Raw genomic sequence first — 20,860 nt, 5'->3', positions numbered from 1 at the left:
AAGTGAAGCATCGGAATCTATAACTAGTGTCACAGGAATGGTTCAAAACATAGACAGCAGGAAGAGTCAGTCTTCTTGTTCTTAAGTCGGCATTGTGCCTTTTCTATTTAATTCCGATGCAATTTCTGTGTTTCATCGTCAATATGATGGTCCAAGGGATACAGTGAAACTGCAGTGAAGCATCGGAATCTATAACTAGTGTCACAGGAATGGTTCAAAGCATAGTCAGTAAGAAGAGCCAGTCATCTTGTACTTCAGTCGGCATTGTGCATTTTGTATTTAATTCCGATGCAATTTCTGTGTTTCATTGTCAATAAGAAGGTCCAAGGGGTACGGTAAACCTGGAGTGAAGCATCGGAATCTGTAACTAGTGTCACAGGAATGGTTCAAAGCATAGACAGTAAGAAGAGTCAGACTTTTGGTACTTAAGTCGGCATTGTGCCTTTTTTATTTGATTCCGATGCAATTTCTGTGTTTCATTGTCAATAAGAAGGTCCAAGGGATACAGTATACCTAGAGTGAAGCATCGGAATCTATAACTAGTGTCACAGGAATGGTTCAAAACATAGACAGTAAGAAGAGTCAGTCTTCTTGTACTTATGTCGGGATTGTGCTTTTTGTATTTAATTCCGATGCAATTTCTGTGTTTTATCGTCAATAAGAAGGTCAGAGGGATACAGTAAACATGAAGTGAAGCATCGGAATCTATAACTAGTGTCACAGGAATGGTTCAAAACATAGTCAGTAGGAAGAGTCCATCTTCTTGTACTTAAGTCGGCATTGTGCTTTTGTATTTAATTCCGGTGCAATTTCTGTGTTTCATCGTCAATAAGAAGGTCCAAGGTATACAGTAAACCTGGAGTGAAGCATCGGAATCTGTAACTAGTGTCACAGGAATGGTTCAAAATATAGACAGTAAGATGAGTCAGTCTTCTTGTACTTAAGTCGGCATTGTGCATTTTCTATTCAATTCCGATTCAATTTCTGTGTTTCATCGTCAATAAGAAGGTCAGTGGGATACAGTAATCCTGAAGTTAAGCATCGGAATCTATAACTAGTGTCACAGGAATGGTTCAAAACATAGTCAGTAAGAAGAGTCAGTCGTCTTGTACTTATGTCGGCCTTGTGCCTTTTGTACTTAATTCCGATGCAATTTCTGTGTTTCATCGTCAATAAGAAGGTCCAAGGGATACAGTAAACCTGAAGTGAAGCATCGAAATCTATAACTAGTGTCACAGGAATGGTTCAAAGCATAGTCAGTAAGAAGAGCCAGTCATCTTGTACTTCAGTCGGCATTGGGCCTTTTGTATTTAATTCCGATGCAATTTCTGTGTTTCATTGTCAATAAGAAGGTACAAGGGATACGGTAAACCTGGAGTGAAGCATCGGAATCTGTAACTAGTGTCACAGGAATGGTTCAAAACATAGACAGTAAGAAGAGTCAGACTTTTGGTACTTAAGTCGGCATTGTGCCTTTTTTATTTAATTCCGATGCAATTTCTGTGTATCATGGTCAATAAGAAGGTCCAAGGGATACAGTATACCTAGAGTGAAGCATCGGAGTCTATAAGCAGTGTCACAGGAATGGTTCAAAACACAGACAGTAAGAAGAGTCAGTCTTCTTGTACTTAAGTCGGCATTGCGCCTTTTGTATTTAATTCCGATGTAATTTCTGTGTTTTATCGTCAATACGAAGGTGAGAGGGATACAGTAAACCTGAAGTGAAGCATCGGAATCTATAACTAGTGTCACAGGAATGGTTCAAAACATAGTCAGTAAGAAGAGTCAGTCGTCTTGTACTTATGTCGGCCTTGTGCCTTTTGTACTTATTTCCGATGCAATTTCTGTGTTTCATCGTCAATAAGAAGGTCCAAGGGATACAGTAAACCTGAAGTGAAGCATCGAAATCTATAACTAGTGTCACAGGAATGGTTCAAAACATAGACAGAAGAAGAGTGTGTCTTCTTGTACTAAAGTCGGCATTGTGCCTTTTGTAATTAATTCCGATGCAATTTCTGTGTTTCATCGTCAATAAGAAGGGCAGAGGGATACAGTAAACCTGAAGTGAAGCATCGGAATCTATAACTAATGTCACAGGAATGATTCAAAACATATACAGTTTGAAGTTCTTATACTTAAGTCGGCATTGTGCGTATTCTATATAAATCCGATGCAATTGGTGTGTTTCATCGTCAATAAGAAGGTCCAAGGGATACAGTAAACCTGAAGTGAATCATCGGAATCTATAACTAGTGTCACAGGAATGGATCAAAGCATAGTCAGTAAGAAGAGTCAGTCTTCTTGTACTGAAGTCGGCATTGTGCCTTTTGTATTTAATTCCGATGCAATTTCTGTGTTTCATGGTCAATAAGAAGGTCCAAGGGATACAGTAAACCTGGAGTGAAGCATCGGCATCTGTAACAAGTGTCACAGGAATGGTTCAAAACATAGACAGTAAGCAGAGTCAGTCTTCTTGTACTTAAATCGGCATTGTGCCTTTTTTATTTAATTCCGATGCAATTTCTGTGTCTCATCGTCAATAAGAAGGTCCAAGGGATACAGTAAATCTAGTGAAGCATCGGAATTTATAGCTAGAGTTACAGGAATGGATCAAAACATAGTCAGTAAGAAGAGTCAGTCTTCTTGTACTTAAGTCGGCATTGTGCTTTTGTATTTAATTCCGATGCAATTTCTGTGTTTCATCGTCAATAAGAAGGTCCAAGAGATACAGTAAACCTGAAATGTACCATCGGAATCTATAACTAGTGTCACAGGAATGGTTCAAAACATAGACAGGAGAAAAGTCAGTCTACATATACTTAAGTCGGCATTGTGCGTTTTGTATTTAATTCCGATGCAATTTCTGTGTTTCATCGTCAATGAGAAGGTGTGAGGGATACAGTAAACCTGGAGTGAAGCATCGGAATCTATAACTAGTGTCACAGGAATCGTTCAAATCATAGACAGTAAGATGAGTCAGTCTTCTTGTACTTAAGTCGGCATTGTGCATTTTCTATTTAATTCCGATGCAATTTCTGTGTTTCATCGTCAGTAAGAAGGTCAGTGGGATACAGTAATCCTGAAGTTAAGCATCGGAATCTATAACTAGTGTCACAGGAATGGTTCAAATCATAGAGAGCTGGAAGAGTCAGTCTTCTTGTACTTAAGTCGGCATTGTGCCTTTTGTATTTCATTCCGATGCAATTTCTGTGTTTCATCGTCCATAAGAAGGTCCAAGAGATACAGTAAACCTGAAATGAACCATCGGAATCTATAACTAATGTCACAGGAATGATTCAAAACATATACAGTTTGAAGTTCTTATACTTAAGTCGGCATTGTGCGTATTCTATATAAATCCGATGCAATTGGTGTGTTTCATCGTCAATAAGAAGGTCCAAGGGATACAGTAAACCTGAAGTGAAGCATCGAAATCTATAACTAGTGTCACAGGAATGGTTCAAACCATAGACAGAAGAAGAGTGTGTCTTCTTGTACTAAAGTCGGCATTGTGCCTTTTGTAATTAATTCCGATGCAATTTCTGTGTTTCATCGTCAATAAGAAGGGCAGAGGGATACAGTAAACCTGAAGTGAAGCATCGGAATCTATAACTAATGTCACAGGAATGATTCAAAACATATACAGTTTGAAGTTCTTATACTTAAGTCGGCATTGTGCGTATTCTATATAAATCCGATGGAATTGGTGTGTTTTATCGTCAATAAGAAGGTCCAAGGGATACAGTAAACCTGAAGTGAATCATCGGAATCTATAACTAGTGTCACAGGAATGGATCAAAGCATAGTCAGTAAGAAGAGTCAGTCTTCTTGTACTGAAGTCGGCATTGTGCCTTTTGTATTTAATTCCGATGCAATTTCTGTGTTTCATCGTCAATAAGAAGGTCCAAGGGATACAGTAAACCTGAACCTGGAGTGAAGCATCGGCATCTGTAACAAGTGTCACAGGAATGGTTCAAAACATAGACAGTAAGCAGAGTCAGTCTTCTTGTACATAAATCGGCATTGTGCCTTTTTTATTTAATTCCGATGCAATTTCTGTGTCTCATCGTCAATAAGAAGGTCCAAGGGATACAGTAAATCTAGAGTGAAGCATCGGAATTTATAGCTAGAGTTACAGGAATGGATCAAAACATAGTCAGTAAGAAGAGTCAGTCTTCTTGTACTTAAGTCGGCATTGTGCTTTTGTATTTAATTCCGATGCAATTTCTGTGTTTCATCGTCAATAAGAAGGTCCAAGAGATACAGTAAACCTGAAATGTACCATCGGAATCTATAACTAGTGTCACAGGAATGGTTCAAATCATAGACAGGAGAAAAGTCAGTCTACATATACTTAAGTCGGCATTGTGCGTTTTGTATTTAATTCCGATGCAATTTCTGTGTTTCATCGTCAATAAGAAGGTCTGAGGGATACAGTAAACCTGGAGTGAAGCATCGGAATCTATAACTAGTGTCACAGGAATCGTTCAAAACATAGACAGTAAGATGAGTCAGTCTTCTTGTACTTAAGTCGGCATTGTGCATTTTCTATTTATTTCCGATGCAATTTCTGTGTTTCATCGTCAGTAAGAAGGTCAGTGGGATACAGTAATCCTGAAGTTAAGCATCGGAATCTATAACTAGTGTCACAGGAATGGTTCAAATCATAGAGAGCTGGAAGAGTCAGTCTTCTTGTACTTAAGTCGGCATTGTGCCTTTTGTATTTCATTCCGATGCAATTCCTGTGTTTCATCGTCCATAAGAAGGTCCAAGGGATACAGTAAACCTCAAGTGAAGCATCGGAATAAAAAACTAGTGTCACAGGAACGGTTCAAAACATAGAGGGAAGGAAGAGTCAGTCCTCTTGTACTTAATTCGGCATTCTGCCTTTCTTATTTAATTCCGACGCAATTTCTGTGTTTCATCGTCAATAAGGAGGTCCAAGGGATACAGTAAACCTGAAGTGAAGCATCGGAATCTATAACTAGTGTCCCAGGAATGGTTCAAATCATAGACAGTAGGAAGAGTCAGTGTTCTTGTACTTAAGTCGGTATTGTGCCTTTTCTATTTAATTCCGATGCAATTTCTGTGTTTCATCGTCAATAAGAAGGTCTGAGGGATACAGTAAACCTGGAGTGAAGCATCGGAATCTATAACTTGTGTCACAGGAATCGTTCAAAACATAGACAGTAAGATGAGTCAGTCTTCTTGTACTTAAGTCGGCATTGTGCATTTTCTATTTAATTCCGATGCAATTTCTGTGTTTCATCGTCAGTAAGAAGGTCAGTGGGATACAGTAATCCTGAAGTTAAGCATCGGAATCTATAACTAATGTCACAGGAATGATTCAAAACATAGACAGTAGGAAGAGTCAGTCTTCTTATACTTAAGTCGGCATTGTGCGTTTTCTATATAAATCCGATGCAATTGGTGTGTTTCATCGTCAATAAGAAGGTCCAAGGGATACAGTAAACCTGAAGTGAAGCATCGAAATCTATAACTAGTGTCACAGGAATGGTTCAAAACATAGACAGAAGAAGAGTGTGTCTTCTTGTACAAAAGTCGGCATTGTGCCTATTGTATTTAATTCCGATGTAATTTCTGTGTTTTACCGTCAATACGAAGGTCAGAGGGATACAGTAAACCTGAAGTGAAGCATCGGAATCTATAACTAGTGTCACAGGAATGGTTCAAAACATAGTCAGTAAGAAGAGTCAGTATTCTTGTACTTAAGTCGGCCTTGTGCCTTTTGTACGTAATTCCGATGCAATTTCTGTGTTTCATCGTCAATAAGAAGGTCCAAGGGATACAGTAAACCTGAAGTGAAGCATCGAAATCTATAACTAGTGTCACAGGAATGGTTCAAAACATAGACAGAAGAAGAGTGTGTCTTCTTGTACTAAAGTCGGCATTGTGCCTTTTGTATTTAATTCCGATGCAATTTCTGTGTTTCATCGTCAATAAGAAGGGCAGAGGAATACAGTAAACCTGAAGAGAAGCATCGGAATCTATAACTAATGTCACAGGAATGATTCAAAACATAGTCAGTAAGAAGAGTCAGTCTTCTTGTACTTAAGTCGGGATTGTGCCTTTTTTATTTAATTCCGATGCAATTTCTGTGTTTCATCGTCAATAAGAAGGTCCAAGAGATACAGTAAACCTGAAATGTACCATCGGAATCTATAACTAGTGTCACAGGAATGGTTCAAACCATAGACAGTAGGAAAAGTCAGTCTACATATACTTAAGTCGGCATTGTGCCTTTTGTATTTAATTCCGATGCAATTTCTGTGTTTCATCGTCAATAAGAAGGTCAGAGGGATACAGTAAACCTGGAGTGAAGCATCGGAATCTATAACTAGTGTCACAGGAATGGTTTAAAACATAGACAGTAAGATGAGTCAGTCTTCTTGTACTTAAGTCGGCATTGTGCATTTTCTATTTAATTCCGATGCAATTTCTGTGTTTCATCGTCACTAAGAAGGTCAGTGGGATACAGTAATCCTGAAGTTAAGCATCGGAATCTATAACTAGTGTCACAGGAATGGTTCAAAACATAGACAGTAGGAAAAGTCAGTCTACACGTACTTAAGTCGGCATTGTGCCCTTTGTATTTAGTTCCGATGCAATTTCTGTGTTTCATCGTCAATAAGAACGTCAGAGGGATACAGTAAACCTGAAGTGAAGCATCGGAATCTATAACTAGTGTCACAGGAATGGTTGAAAGCATAGTCAGTAAGAAGAGTCAGTCTTATTGTACTTAAGTCTGCTTTGTGCCTTTTGTATGTAATTCCGATGCAATTTGTGTGTTTCATCGGCAATAAGAAGGTCCAAGGGATACAGTAAACCTGAAGTGAAGCATCGGAATGCATAACTAGTGTCCCAGGAATGGTTCAAATCATCGACAGTAGGGAGAGACAGTCTTCCTGTACTTAAGTCGGTATTGTGCACTTTCTATTTAATTCCACTGCAATTTCTGTGTTTTATTGTCAATAAGAAGGTCAGAGGGATACAGTAAACCTGAAGTAAAGCATCGGAATCTATAACTAGTGTCACAGGAATGGTTCAAATCATTGAGAGCTGGAGGAGTCAGTCTTCTTGTACTTAAGTCGGCATTGTGCCTTTTGTATTTCATTCCGATGCAATTTCTGTGTTTCATTGTCCATAAGAAGGTCCGAAGGATACAGTAAACGTCAAGTGAAGCATCGGAAAAAAAACTAGTGTCACATTAACGGTTCAAAACATAGAGAGTAGGAAGAGTCAGTCCTCTTGTACTTAATTCGGCATTGTGCCTTTTTTATTTAATTCCGACGCAATTCCTGTGTTTCATCGTCAATAAGGAGGTCAGAGGGATACCGTAAACCTCAAGTGAAGCATCGGAATCTATAACTAGTGTCACAGGAATGGTTCAAAACATGGTCAGTAAGAAGAGTCAGTCTTCTTTACTTAAGTCGGCATTGTGCCTTTTGTATTTAATTCCGACGCAATTTCTGTGTTTCATCGTCAATAAGAAGGTCCAAGAAAAACAGTAAACCTGAAGTGAAGCATCGGAATCTATAACTAGTGTCCCAGGAATGGTTCAAATCATAGACAGTAGGAAGAGTCAGTCTTCTTGTACTTAAGTCGGTATTGTGCCTTTTCTATTTACTTCCGATGCAATTTCTGTGTTTCATCGTCAATAAGAACGTCAGAGGGATACAGTAAACCTGAAGTGAAGCATGGGGATCTATAACTAGTGTCACAGGAATGGTTCAAAACATAGAGAGATGGAAAGGTCAGTCTTCTTGTACTTAAGTCGGCATTGTGCTTTTGTATTTAATTCCGATGCAATCTCTGTTTTTCATCGTCAATAAGAATATCAGAGGGATACAGTAAACCTCAATTGAAGCATCGGAATCTATAACTAGTGTCACAGGAATGGATCAAAACATAGTCAGTAAGAAGAGTCAGTCTTCCTGTACTTAAGACGGCATTGTGCTTTTGTATTTAATTCCGATGAAATTTCTGTGTTTCATCGTCAATAAGAAGGTCCAAGGGATACAGTAAACTTGGAGTGAAGCATCGGAATCTATAACTAGTGTGACAGGGATGGTTCAAAACATAGACAGTAAGAAGAGTCAATCTTCTTGTACTTAAGCCGGCATTGTGCCTTTTGTATTTAATTCCGATGCAATTTCTGTGTTTCATCGTCAATAAGAAGGGCAGAGGGATACAGTAAACCTGAAGTGAAGCATCGGAATCTATAACTAGTGTCACAGGAATGGTTCAAAACATAGACAGCAGGAAGAGTCAGTCTTCTTGTACTTAAGTCGGCATTGTGCCTTTTGTATTTAATTCCGATGCAATTTCTGTGTTTCATCGTGAATAAGAAGGTCCAAGGGGTACTGTGAAACTTAAATGAAGCATCGGAATCTATAACTAGTGTCACAGGAATGGTTCAAAATATAGTCAGTAAGAAGAGCCAGCATCTTGTACTTCAGTCGGCATTGTGCATTTTGTATTTAATTCCGACGCAATTTCTGTGTTTCATTGTCAATAAGAAGGTCCAAGGGATACGGTAAACCTGGAGTGAAGCATCGGAATCTGTAACTAGTGTCACATTAATGGTTCAAAACATAGACAGTAAGAAGAGTCAGTCTTCTTGTACTTAAGTCGGCATTGTGCCTTTTGTATTTAATTCCGATGCAATTTCTGTGTTTCATCGTCAATAAGAAGGTCCAAGGGATACAGTAAACCTGAAGTGAAGCATCGGAATCTGTAACAAGTGTCACAGGAATGGTTCAAAACATAGAGAGTAAGAAGAGTCAGACTTTTGGTACTTAAGTCGGCATTGTGCCTTTATTATTTAATTCCGATGCAATTTCGGTGTTTCATCGTCAATAAGAAGGTCCAAGGGATACAGTATACCTAGAGTGAATCATCGGAATCTATAACCAGTGTCACAGGAATGGTTCAAAACATAGACAGTAAGAAGAGTCAGTCTTCTTGTACTTAAGTCGGCATTGTGCCTTTTGTATTTAATTCCGATGTAATTTCGGTGTTTTATCGTCAATACGAAGGTCAGAGGGATACAGTAAACCTGAAGTGAAGCATCGGAATCTATAACTAGTCTCACAGGAATGGTTCAAAGCATAGTCATTAAGAAGAGTCAGTCTTCTTGTACTTAAGTCGGCCTTGTGCCTTTTGTACTTAATTCCGATGCAATTTCTGTGTTTCATCGTCAATAAGAATGTCCAAGGGATACAGTTAAACTGAAGTGAAGCATCGAAATCTATAACTAGTGTCACAGGAATGGGTCAAAAGCATAGACAGATGAAGAGTGCGTCTTCTTGTACTTAAGTCGGCATTGTGCCTTTTGTATTTAATTCCGATGCAATTTTGTGTTTCATCGTCAATAAGAGGGTCCAACGGATACAGTCAACCTGAAGTGAAGCATCGGAATCTACAACTAGTGTCACAGGAATGGACCAAAGCATGGTCAGTAAGAAGAGTCAGTCTTCTTGTACTTAAGTCGGCCTTGTGCCTTTTGTACTTAATTCCGATGCAATTTCTGTGTTTCATCGTCAATAAGAAGGTCCAAGGGATACAGTAAACCTGAAGTGAAGCATCGGAATCTGTAACAAGTGTCACAGGAATGGTTCAAAACATAGACAGTAAGCAGAGTCAGTCTTCTTGTACTTAAGTCGGCATTGTGCCTTTTTTATTTAATTCCGATGCAATTTCTGTGTTTCATCGTCAATAAGAAGGTCCAAGGGATACAGTAAACCTAGAGTGAAGCATCGGAATTTATAACTAGAGTCACAGGAATGGATCAAAACATAGTCAGTAAGAAGAGTCAGTCTTCTTGTACTTAAGCCGGCTTTGTGCCTTATGTATTTATTTCCGATGCAATTTCTGTGTTTCATCGTCAATAAGAAGGTCCAAGAGATACAGTAAACCTGAAATGTACCATCGGAATCTATAACTAGTGTCACAGGAATGGTTCAAAACATAGAAAGTAGGAAAAGTAAGTCTACATATACTTAAGTCGGCATTGTGCCTTTTGTATTTAATTCCGATGCAATTTCTGTGTTTCATTGTCCATAAGAAGGTCCGAAGGATACAGTAAACCTCAAGTGAAGCATCGGAAAAAAAACTAGTGTCACTTTAACGGTTCAAAACATAGAGAGTAGGAAGAGTCAGTCCTCTTGTACTTAATTCGGCATTGTGCCTTTTTTATTTAATTCCGACGCAATTTCTGTGTTTCATCGTCAATAAGGAGGTCAGAGGGATACCGTAAACGTCAAGTGAAGCATCGGAATCTATAACTAGTGTCACAGGAATGGTTCAAAACATGGTCAGTAAGAAGAGTCAGTCTTCTTTACTTAAGTCGGCATTGTGCCTTTTGTATCTAATTCCGACGCAATTTCTGTGTTTCATCGTCAATAAGAAGGTCGAAGAAAAACAGTAAACCTGAAGTGAAGCATCGGAATCTATAACTAGTGTCCCAGGAATTAGATACAAAAGGCACAATGCCGACTTAAGTAAAGAAGACTGACTCTTCTTACTGACCATGTTTTGAACCATTCCTGTGACACTAGTTATAGATTCCGATGCTTCACTTCAGGTTTACTGTATCCCTCTGACCTTCGTATTGACGATAAAACACCGAAATTACATCGGAATTAAATACAAAAGGCACAATGCCGACTTAAGTACAAGAAGACTGACTCTTCTTACTGTCTATGTTTTGAACCATTCCTGTGACACTGGTAATAGATTCCGATGATTCACTCTAGGTATACTGTATCCCTTGGACCTTCTTATTGACGATGAAACACAGAAATTGCATCGGAATTAAATAATAAAGGCACAATGCCGACTTAAGTACCAAAAGTCTGACTCTTCTTACTGTCTATGTTTTGAACCATTAATGTGACACTTGTTACAGATTCCGATGCTTCACTTCGGGTTTACTGTATCCCTTGGACCTTCTTATTGACGATGAAACACAGAAATTGCATCGGAATTAAATACAAAAGGCACAATGCCGACTTAAGTCAAGAAGACTGACTCTTCTTACTGTCTATGTTTTGAACCATTAATGTGACACTAGTTACAGATTGCGATGCTTCACTCCAGGTTTACCGTATCCCTTGGACCTTCTTATTGACAATGAAACACAGAAATTGCATCGGAATTAAATACAAAATGCACAATGCCGACTGAAGTACAAGATGCTGGCTCTTCTTACTGACTATATTTTGAACCATTCCTGTGACACTAGTTATAGATTCCGATGCTTCATTTAAGTTTCACAGTACCCCTTGGACCTTCTTATTCACGATGAAACACAGAAATTGCATCGGAATTAAATACAAAAGGCACAATGCCGACTTAAGTACAAGAAGACTGACTCTTCCTGCTGTCTATGTTTTGAACCATTCCTGTGACACTAGTTATAGATTCCGATGCTTCACTTCAGGTATACTGTATCCCTCTGCCCTTCTTATTGACGATGAAACACAGAAATTGCATCGGAATTAACTACAAAAGGCACCTTGCCGGCTTAAGTACAAGAAGATTGACTCTTCTTACTGTCTATGTTTTGAACCATCCCTGTCACACTAGTTATAGATTCCGATGCTTCACTCCAAGTTTACTGTATCACTTGGACCTTCTTATTGACGAAAAAACACAGAAATTTCATTGGAATTAAATACAAAAGCACAATGCCGTCTTAAGTACAAGAAGACTGATTCTTCTTACTGACTACGTTTTGAACCATTCCTGTGACACTAGTTATAGATTCCGATGCTTCACTTCAGGTTTACTGTATCCCTCTGACCTTCTTATTGACGATGAAACACAGAGATTGCATCGGAATTAAATACAAAAGCACAATGCCGACTTAAGTACAAGAAGACTGACCTTTCCATCTCTCTATGTTTTGAACCATTCCTGTGACACTAGTTATAGATCCCCATGCTTCACTTCAGGTTTACTGTATCCCTCTGACGTTCTTATTGACGATGAAACACAGAAATTGCATCGGAAGTAAATAGAAAAGGCACAATACCGACTTAAGTACAAGAAGACTGACTCTTCCTACTGTCTATGATTTGAACCATTCCTGGGACACTAGTTATAGATTCCGATGCTTCACTTCAGGTTTACTGTTTTTCTTGGACCTTCTTATTGACGATGAAACACAGAAATTGCGTCGGAATTAGATACAAAAGGCACAATGCCGACTTCTGTGTTTCATCGTCAATAAGAATGTCCAAGGGATACAGTTAAACTGAAGTGAAGCATCGAAATCTATAACTAGTGTCACAGGCATGGGTCAAAAGCATAGACAGATAAAGAGTGTGTCTTCTTGTACTTAAGTCGGCATTGTGCCTTTTGTATTTAATTCAGATGCAATTTTGTGTTTCATCGTCAATAAGAGGGTCCAACGGATACAGTAAACCTGAAGTGAAGCATCGGAATCTATAACTACTGTCACAGGAATGGACCAAAGCATGGTCAGTAAGAAGAGTCAGTCTTCTTGTACTTAAGTCGGCCTTGTGCCTTTTGTACTGAATTCCGATGCAATTTCTGTGTTTCATCGTCAATAAGAAGGTCCAAGGGATACAGTAAACCTGAAGTGAAGCATCGGAATCTGTAACAAGTGTCACAGGAATGGTTCAAAACATAGACTGTAAGCAGAGTCAGTCTTCTTGTACTTAAGTCGGCATTGTGCCTTTTTCATTTAATTCCGATGCAATTTCTGTGTTTCATCGTCAATAAGAAGGTCCAAGGGATACAGTAAACCTAGAGTGAAGCATCGGAATTTATAACTAGAGTCACAGGAATGGATCAAAACATAGTCAGTAAGAAGAGTCAGTCTTCTTGTACTTAAGCCGGCTTTGTGCCTTATGTATTTATTTCCGATGCAATTTCTGTGTTTCATCGTCAATAAGAAGGTCCAAGAGATACAGTAAACCTGAAATGTACCATCGGAATCTATAACTAGTGTCACAGGAATGGTTCAAAACATAGAAAGTAGGAAAAGTAAGTCTACATATACTTAAGTCGGCATTGTGCCTTTTGTATTTAATTCCGATGCAATTTCTGTGTTTCATCGTCAATAAGAAGGTCAGAGGGATACAGTAAACCTGGAGTGAAGCATCGGAATCTATAACTAGTGTCACAGGAATGGTTCAAAACATAGACAGTAAGATGAGTCAGTCTTCTTGTACTTAAGTCGGCATTGTGCATTTTCTATTTAATTCCGATGCAATTTCTGTGTTTCATCGTCACTAAGAAGGTCAGTGGGATACAGTAATCCTGAAGTAAAGCATCGGAATCTATAACTAGTGTCACAGGAATGGTTCAAAACATAGACAGTAGGAAAAGTCAGTCTACACGTACTTAAGTCGGCATTGTGCCTTTTGTATTTAATTCCGATGAAATTTCTGTGTTTCATCGTCAATAAGAACGTCAGAGGGATACAGTAAACCTGAAGTGAAGCATCGGAATCTATAACTAGTGTCACAGGAATGGTTCAAAGCATAGTCAGTAAGAAGAGTCAGTCTTATTGTACTTAAGTCGACTTTGTGCCTTTTGTATTTAATTCCGATGCAATTTGCGTGTTTCATCGTCAATAAGAAGGTCCAAGGGATACAGTAAACCTGAAGTGAAGCATAGGAATCTATAACTAGTGTCCCAGGAATGGTTCAAATCATCGACAGTAGGAAGAGACAGTCTTCCTGTACTTAAGACGGTATTGTGCACTTTCTATTTAATTCCATTGCAATTTCTGTGTTTCATTGTCAATAAGAAGGTCAGAGGGATACGGTAAACCTGAAGTAAAGCATCGGAATCTATAACTAGTGTCACAGGAATGGTTCAAATCATAGAGAGCTGGAGGAGTCAGTCTTCTTGTACTTAAGTCGGCATTGTGCCTTTTGTATTTAATTCCGTTGCAATTTCTGTGTTTCATCGTCAATAAGAAGGTCCAAGAGATACAGTAAACCTGAAATGTACCATCGGAATCTATAACTAGTGTCACAGGAATGGTTCAAAACATAGACAGGAGAAAAGTCAGTCTACATATACTTAAGTCGGCATTGTGCCTTTTGTATTTAATTCCGATGCAATTTCTGTGTTTCATCGTCAATAAGAAGGTCTGAGGGATACAGTAAACCTGGAGTGAAGCATCGGAATCTATAACTAGTGTCACAGGAATCGTTCAAACCATAGACAGTAAGATGAGTCAGTCTTCTTGTACTTAAGTCGGCATTGTGCATTTTCTATTTAATTCCGATGCAATTTCTGTGTTTCATCGTCAATAAGAACGACAGAGGGATACAGTAAACCTGAAGTGAAGCATCGGAATCTATAACTAGTGTCACAGGAATGGTTCAAAGCATAGTCAGTAAGAAGAGTCAGTCTTATTGTACTTAAGTCGGCATTGTGCCTTTTGTATTTAATTCCGATGCAATTTGTGTGTTTCATCGTCAATAAGAAGGTCCAAGGGATACAGTAAACCTGAAGTGAAGCATCGGAATCTATAACTAGTGTCCCAGGAATTGTTCAAATCATCGACAGTAGGAAGAGACAGTCTTCCTGTACTTAAGTCGGTATTGCGCATTTTCTATTTAATTCCGATGCTATTTCTATGTTTCATTGTCAATAAGAAGGTCAGAGGGATACAGTAAACCTGAAGTAAAGCATCGGAATCTATAACTAGTGTCACAGGAATGGTTCAAATCATAGGGAGCTGGAAGAGTCAGTCTTCTTGTACTTAAGTCGGCATTGTGCCTTTTGTATTTCATTCCGATGCAATTTCTGTGTTTCATCGTCCATAAGAAGGTCCGAAGGATACAGTAAACCTCAAGTGAAGCATCGGAATAAAAAACTAGTGTCACAGGAACGGTTCAAAACATAGAGAGTAGGAAGAGTCAGTCCTCTTGTACTTAATTCGGCATTGTGCCTTTCTTATTTAATTCCGACGCAATTTCTGTGTTTCATCGTCAATAAGGAGGTCTGAGGGATACCGTAAACCTCAAGTGAAGCATCGGAATCTATAACTAGTGTCACAGGAATGGTTCAAAACATAGTCAGTAAGAAGAGTCAGTCTTCTTGTACTTAAGTCGGCATTGTGCCTTTTTAATTTTAATTCCGATGCAATTTCTGTGTTTAATCGTCAATATGAACGTCTAAGAAATACAGTAAACCTGGAGTGATGCATCTGATTCTATAACTAGTGTCACAGGAATGGTTCAAATCATAGACAGTAGGAAGAATCAGTCTTCTTGTACTTAAGTCGGTATTGTGCCTTTTCTATTTAATTCCGATGCAATTTCTGTGTTTCATCTTCAATAAGGAGGTCAGAGGGATACATTAAACCTGAAGTGAAGCATCGGGATCTATAACTAGTGTCACAGGAATGGTTCAAAACATAGAGAAATGGAAGAGTCAGTCTTCTTGTACTTAAGTCGGCATTGTGCCTTTTGTATTTAATTCCGATGTAATTTCTGCGTTTTATCGTCAATACGAAGGTCAGAGGGATACAGTAAACCTGAAGTGAAGCATCGGAATCTATAACTAGTGTCACAGGAATGGTTCAAAACTTAGTCAGTAAGAAGAGTCAGTATTCTTGTACTTAAGTCGGCCTTGTGACTTTTGTACGTAATTCCGATGCAATTTCTGTGTTTCATCGTCAATAAGAAGGCCAAGAGATACAGTAAACCTGAAATGTACCATCGGAATCTATAACTAGTGTCACAGGAATGGTTCAAAACATAGACAGTAGGAAATGTCAGACTACATATACATAAGTCGGCATTGTGCCTTTTGTATTTAATTCCGATGCAATTTCTGTGTTTCATCGTCAATAAGAAGGTCAGAGGGATACAGTAAACCTGGAGTGAAGCATCGGAATCTATAACTAGTGTCACAGGAATGGTTCAAAACATGGGCAGTAAGATGAGTCAGTCTTCTTGTACTTAAGTCGGCATTGTGCATTTTCTATTTAGTTCCGATGCAATTTCTGTGTTTCATCGTCACTATGAAGGTCAGTAGGATACAGTAATCCAGAAGTTAAGCATCGGAATCTATAACTAGTGTCACAGGAATGGTTCAAAACATAGACAGTAGGAAAAGTCAGTCTACACGTACTTAAGTCGGCATTGTACCTTTTGTATTTAGTTCCGATGCAATTTCTGTGTTTCATCGTCAATAAGAACGTCAGAGGGATACAGTAAACCTGAAGTGAAGCATCGGAATCTATAACTAGTGTCACAGGAATGGTTGAAAGCATAGTCAGTAAGAAGAGTCAGTCTTATTGTACTTAAGTCTGCTTTGTGCCTTTTGTATGTAATTCCGATGCAATTTGTGTGTTTCATCGTCAATAAGAAGGTCCAAGGGATACAGTAAACCTGAAGTGAAGCATCGGAATCTATAACAAGTGTCCCAGGAATGGTTCAAATCATCGACAGTAGGAAGAGACAGTCTTCCTGTACGTAAGTCGGTATTGTGCACTTTCTATTTAATTCCATTGCAATTTCTGTGTTTCATTGTCAATAAGAAGGTCAGAGGGATACAGTAAACCTGAAGTAAAGGATCGGAATCTATAACTAGTGTCACAGGAATGGTTCAAATCATAGAGAGCTGGAGGAGTCAGTCTTCTTGTACTTAAGTCGGCATTGTGCCTTTTGTATTTCATTCCGATGCAATTTCTGTACTTCATTGTCCATAAGAAGGTCCGAAGGATACAGTAAACCTCAAGTGAATCATCGGAAAAAAAACTAGTGTCACATTAACGGTTCAAAAAATAGAGAGTAGGAAGAGTCAGTCGTCTTGTACTTAAGTCGGCTTTGTGCCTTTTTTATTTAATTCCGACGCAATTTCTGTGTTTCATCGTCAATAAGGAGGTCAGAGGGATACCGTAAACCTCAAGTGAAGCATCGGAATCTATAACTAGTGTCACAGGAATGGTTCAAAACATGGTCAGTAAGAAGAGTCAGTCTTCTTTACTTAAGTCGGCATTGTGCCTTTTGTATTTAATTCCGACGCAATTTCTGTGTTTCATCGTCAATAAGAAGGTCCAAGAAAAACAGTAATCCTGAAGTGAAGCATCGGAATCTATAACTAGTGTCCCAGGAATGGTTCAAATCATAGACAGTAGGAAGAGTCAGTCTTCTTGTACTTAAGTCGGTATTGTGCCTTTTCTATTTACTTCCGATGCAATTTCTGTGTTTCATCGTCAATAAGAAGGTCAGAGGGATACAGTAAACCTGAAGTGAAGCATGGGGATCTATAACTAGTGTCCCAGGAATGGTTCAAAACATAGAGAGATGGAAAGGTCAGTCTTCTTGTACTTAAGTCGGCATTGTGCTTTTGTATTTAATTCCGATGCAATCTCTGTGTTTCATCGTCAATAAGAAGGTCAGAGGGATACAGTAAACCTCAAGTGAAGCATCGGAATCTATAACTAGTGTCACAGGAATGGTTCAAAACATAGTCAGTAAGAAGAGTCAGTCTTCTTGTACTTAAGACGGCATTGTGCTTTTGCATTTAATTCCGATGAAATTTCTGTGTTTCATCGTCAATAAGAAGGTCCAAGGGATACAGTAAACTTGGAGTGAAGAATCGGAATCTATAACTAGTGTGACAGGGATGGTTCAAAACATAGACAGTAAGAAGAGTCAATCTTCTTGTACTTAAGCCGGCATTGTGCCTTTTGTATTTAATTCCGATGCAATTTCTGTGTTTCATCGTCAATAAGAAGGGCAGAGGGATACAGTAAACCTGAAGTGAAGCATCGGAATCTATAACTAGTGTCACAGGAATGGTTCAAATCATAGACAGCAGGAAGAGTCAGTCTTCTTGTACATAAGTCGGCATTGTGCCTTTTGTATTTAATTCCGATGCAATTTCTGTGTTTCATCGTGAATAAGAAGGTCCAAGGGGTACTGTGAAACTTAAATGAAGCATCGGAATCTATAACTAGTGTCACAGGAATGGTTCAAAATATAGTCAGTAAGAAGAGTCAGTCTTATTGTACTTAAGTCGACTTTGTGCCTTTTGTATTTAATTCCGATGCAATTTGCGTGTTTCATCGTCAATAAGAAGGTCCAAGGGATACAGTAAACCTGAAGTGAAGCATAGGAATCTATAACTAGTGTCCCAGGAATGGTTCAAATCATCGACAGTAGGAAGAGACAGTCTTCCTGTACTTAAGACGGTATTGTGCACTTTCTATTTAATTCCATTGCAATTTCTGTGTTTCATTGTCAATAAGAAGGTCAGAGGGATACAGTAAACCTGAAGTAAAGCATCGGAATCTATAACTAGTGTCACAGGAATGGTTCAAATCATAGAGAGCTGGAGGAGTCAGTCTTCTTGTACTTAAGTCGGCATTGTGCCTTTTGTATTTAATTCCGATGCAATTTCTGTGTTTCATCGTCAATAAGAAGGTCCAAGAGATACAGTAAACCTGAAATGTACCATCGGAATCTATAACTAGTGTCACAGGAATGGTTCAAAACATAGAAAGGAGAAAAGTCAGTCTACATATACTTAAGTCGGCATTGTGCCTTTTGTATTTAATTCCGATGCAATTTCTGTGTTTCATCGTCAATAAGAAGGTCTGAGGGATACAGTAAACCTGGAGTGAAGCATCGGAATCTATAACTAGTGTCACAGGAATCGTTCAAACCATAGACAGTAAGATGAGTCAGTCTTCTTGTACTTAAGTCGGCATTGTGCATTTTCTATTTAATTCCGATGCAATTTCTGTGTTTCATCGTCAATAAGAACGACAGAGGGATACAGTAAACCTGAAGTGAAGCATCGGAATCTATAACTAGTGTCACAGGAATGGTTCAAAGCATAGTCAGTAAGAAGAGTCAGTCTTATTGTACTTAAGTCGGCATTGTGCCTTTTGTATTTAATTCCGATGCAATTTGTGTGTTTCATCGTCAATAAGAAGGTCCAAGGGATACAGTAAACCTGAAGTGAAGCATCGGAATCTATAACTAGTGTCCCAGGAATTGTTCAAATCATCGACAGTAGGAAGAGACAGTCTTCCTGTACTTAAGTCGGTATTGCGCATTTTCTATTTAATTCCGATGCAATTTCTATGTTTCATTGTCAATAAGAAGGTCAGAGGGATACAGTAAACCTGAAGTAAAGCATCGGAATCTATAACTAGTGTCACAGGAATGGTTCAAATCATAGGGAGCTGGAAGAGTCAGTCTTCTTGTACTTAAGTCGGCATTGTGCCTTTTGTATTTCATTCCGATGCAATTTCTGTGTTTCATCGTCCATAAGAAGGTCCGAAGGATACAGTAAACCTCAAGTGAAGCATCGGAATAAAAAACTAGTGTCACAGGAACGGTTCAAAACATAGAGAGTAGGAAGAGTCAGTCCTCTTGTACTTAATTCGGCATTGTGCCTTTCTTATTTAATTCCGACGCAATTTCTGTGTTTCATCGTCAATAAGGAGGTCTGAGGGATACCGTAAACCTCAAGTGAAGCATCGGAATCTATAACTAGTGTCACAGGAATGGTTCAAAACATAGTCAGTAAGAAGAGTCAGTCTTCTTGTACTTAAGTCGGCATTGTGCCTTTTTAATTTTAATTCCGATGCAATTTCTGTGTTTAATCGTCAATATGAACGTCTAAGAAATACAGTAAACCTGGAGTGAAGCATCTGATTCTATAACTAGTGTCACAGGAATGGTTCAAATCATAGACAGTAGGAAGAATCAGTCTTCTTGTACTTAAGTCGGTATTGTGCCTTTTCTATTTAATTCCGATGCAATTTCTGTGTTTCATCGTCAATAAGGAGGTCAGAGGGATACATTAAACCTGAAGTGAAGCATCGGGATCTATAACTAGTGTCACAGGAATGGTTCAAAACATAGAGAAATGGAAGAGTCAGTCTTCTTGTACTTAAGTCGGCATTGTGCCTTTTGTATTTAATTCCGATGTAATTTCTGTGTTTTATCGTCAATACGAAGGTCAGAGGGATACAGTAAACCTGAAGTGAAGCATCGGAATCTATAACTAGTGTCACAGGAATGGTTCAAAACTTAGTCAGTAAGAAGAGTCAGTATTCTTGTACTTAAGTCGGCCTTGTGACTTTTGTACGTAATTCCGATGCAATTTCTGTGTTTCATCGTCAATAAGAAGGCCAAGAGATACAGTAAACCTGAAATGTACCATCGGAATCTATAACTAGTGTCACAGGAATGGTTCAAAACATAGACAGTAGGAAATGTCAGACTACATATACATAAGTCGGCATTGTGCCTTTTGTATTTAATTCCGATGCAATTTCTGTGTTTCATCGTCAATAAGAAGGTCAGAGGGATACAGTAAACCTGGAGTGAAGCATCGGAATCTATAACTAGTGTCACAGGAATGGTTCAAAACATAGGCAGTAAGATGAGTCAGTCTTCTTGTACTTAAGTCGGCATTGTGCATTTTCTATTTAGTTCCGATGCAATTTCTGTGTTTCATCGTCACTATGAAGGTCAGTGGGATACAGTAATCCAGAAGTTAAGCATCGGAATCTATAACTAGTGTCACAGGAATGGTTCAAAACATAGACAGTAGGAAAAGTCAGTCTACACGTACTTAAGTCGGCATTGTGCCTTTTGTATTTAGTTCCGATGCAATTTCTGTGTTTCATCGTCAATAAGAACGTCAGAGGGATACAGTAAACCTGAAGTGAAGCATCGGAATCTATAACTAGTGTCACAGGAATGGTTGAAAGCATAGTCAGTAAGAAGAGACAGTCTTATTGTACTTAAGTCTGCTTTGTGCCTTTTGTATGTAATTCCGATGCAATTTGTGTGTTTCATCGTCAATAAGAAGGTCCAAG

The sequence above is a fragment of the Schistocerca piceifrons genome, chromosome 9, assembly GCF_021461385.2.
Source record: "Schistocerca piceifrons isolate TAMUIC-IGC-003096 chromosome 9, iqSchPice1.1, whole genome shotgun sequence".
Taxonomy (NCBI): Eukaryota; Metazoa; Arthropoda; class Insecta; order Orthoptera; family Acrididae; genus Schistocerca; species Schistocerca piceifrons.
The sequence above is the reverse complement of the archived record's forward strand: the minus strand, read 5'-3'. Positions refer to the sequence as shown.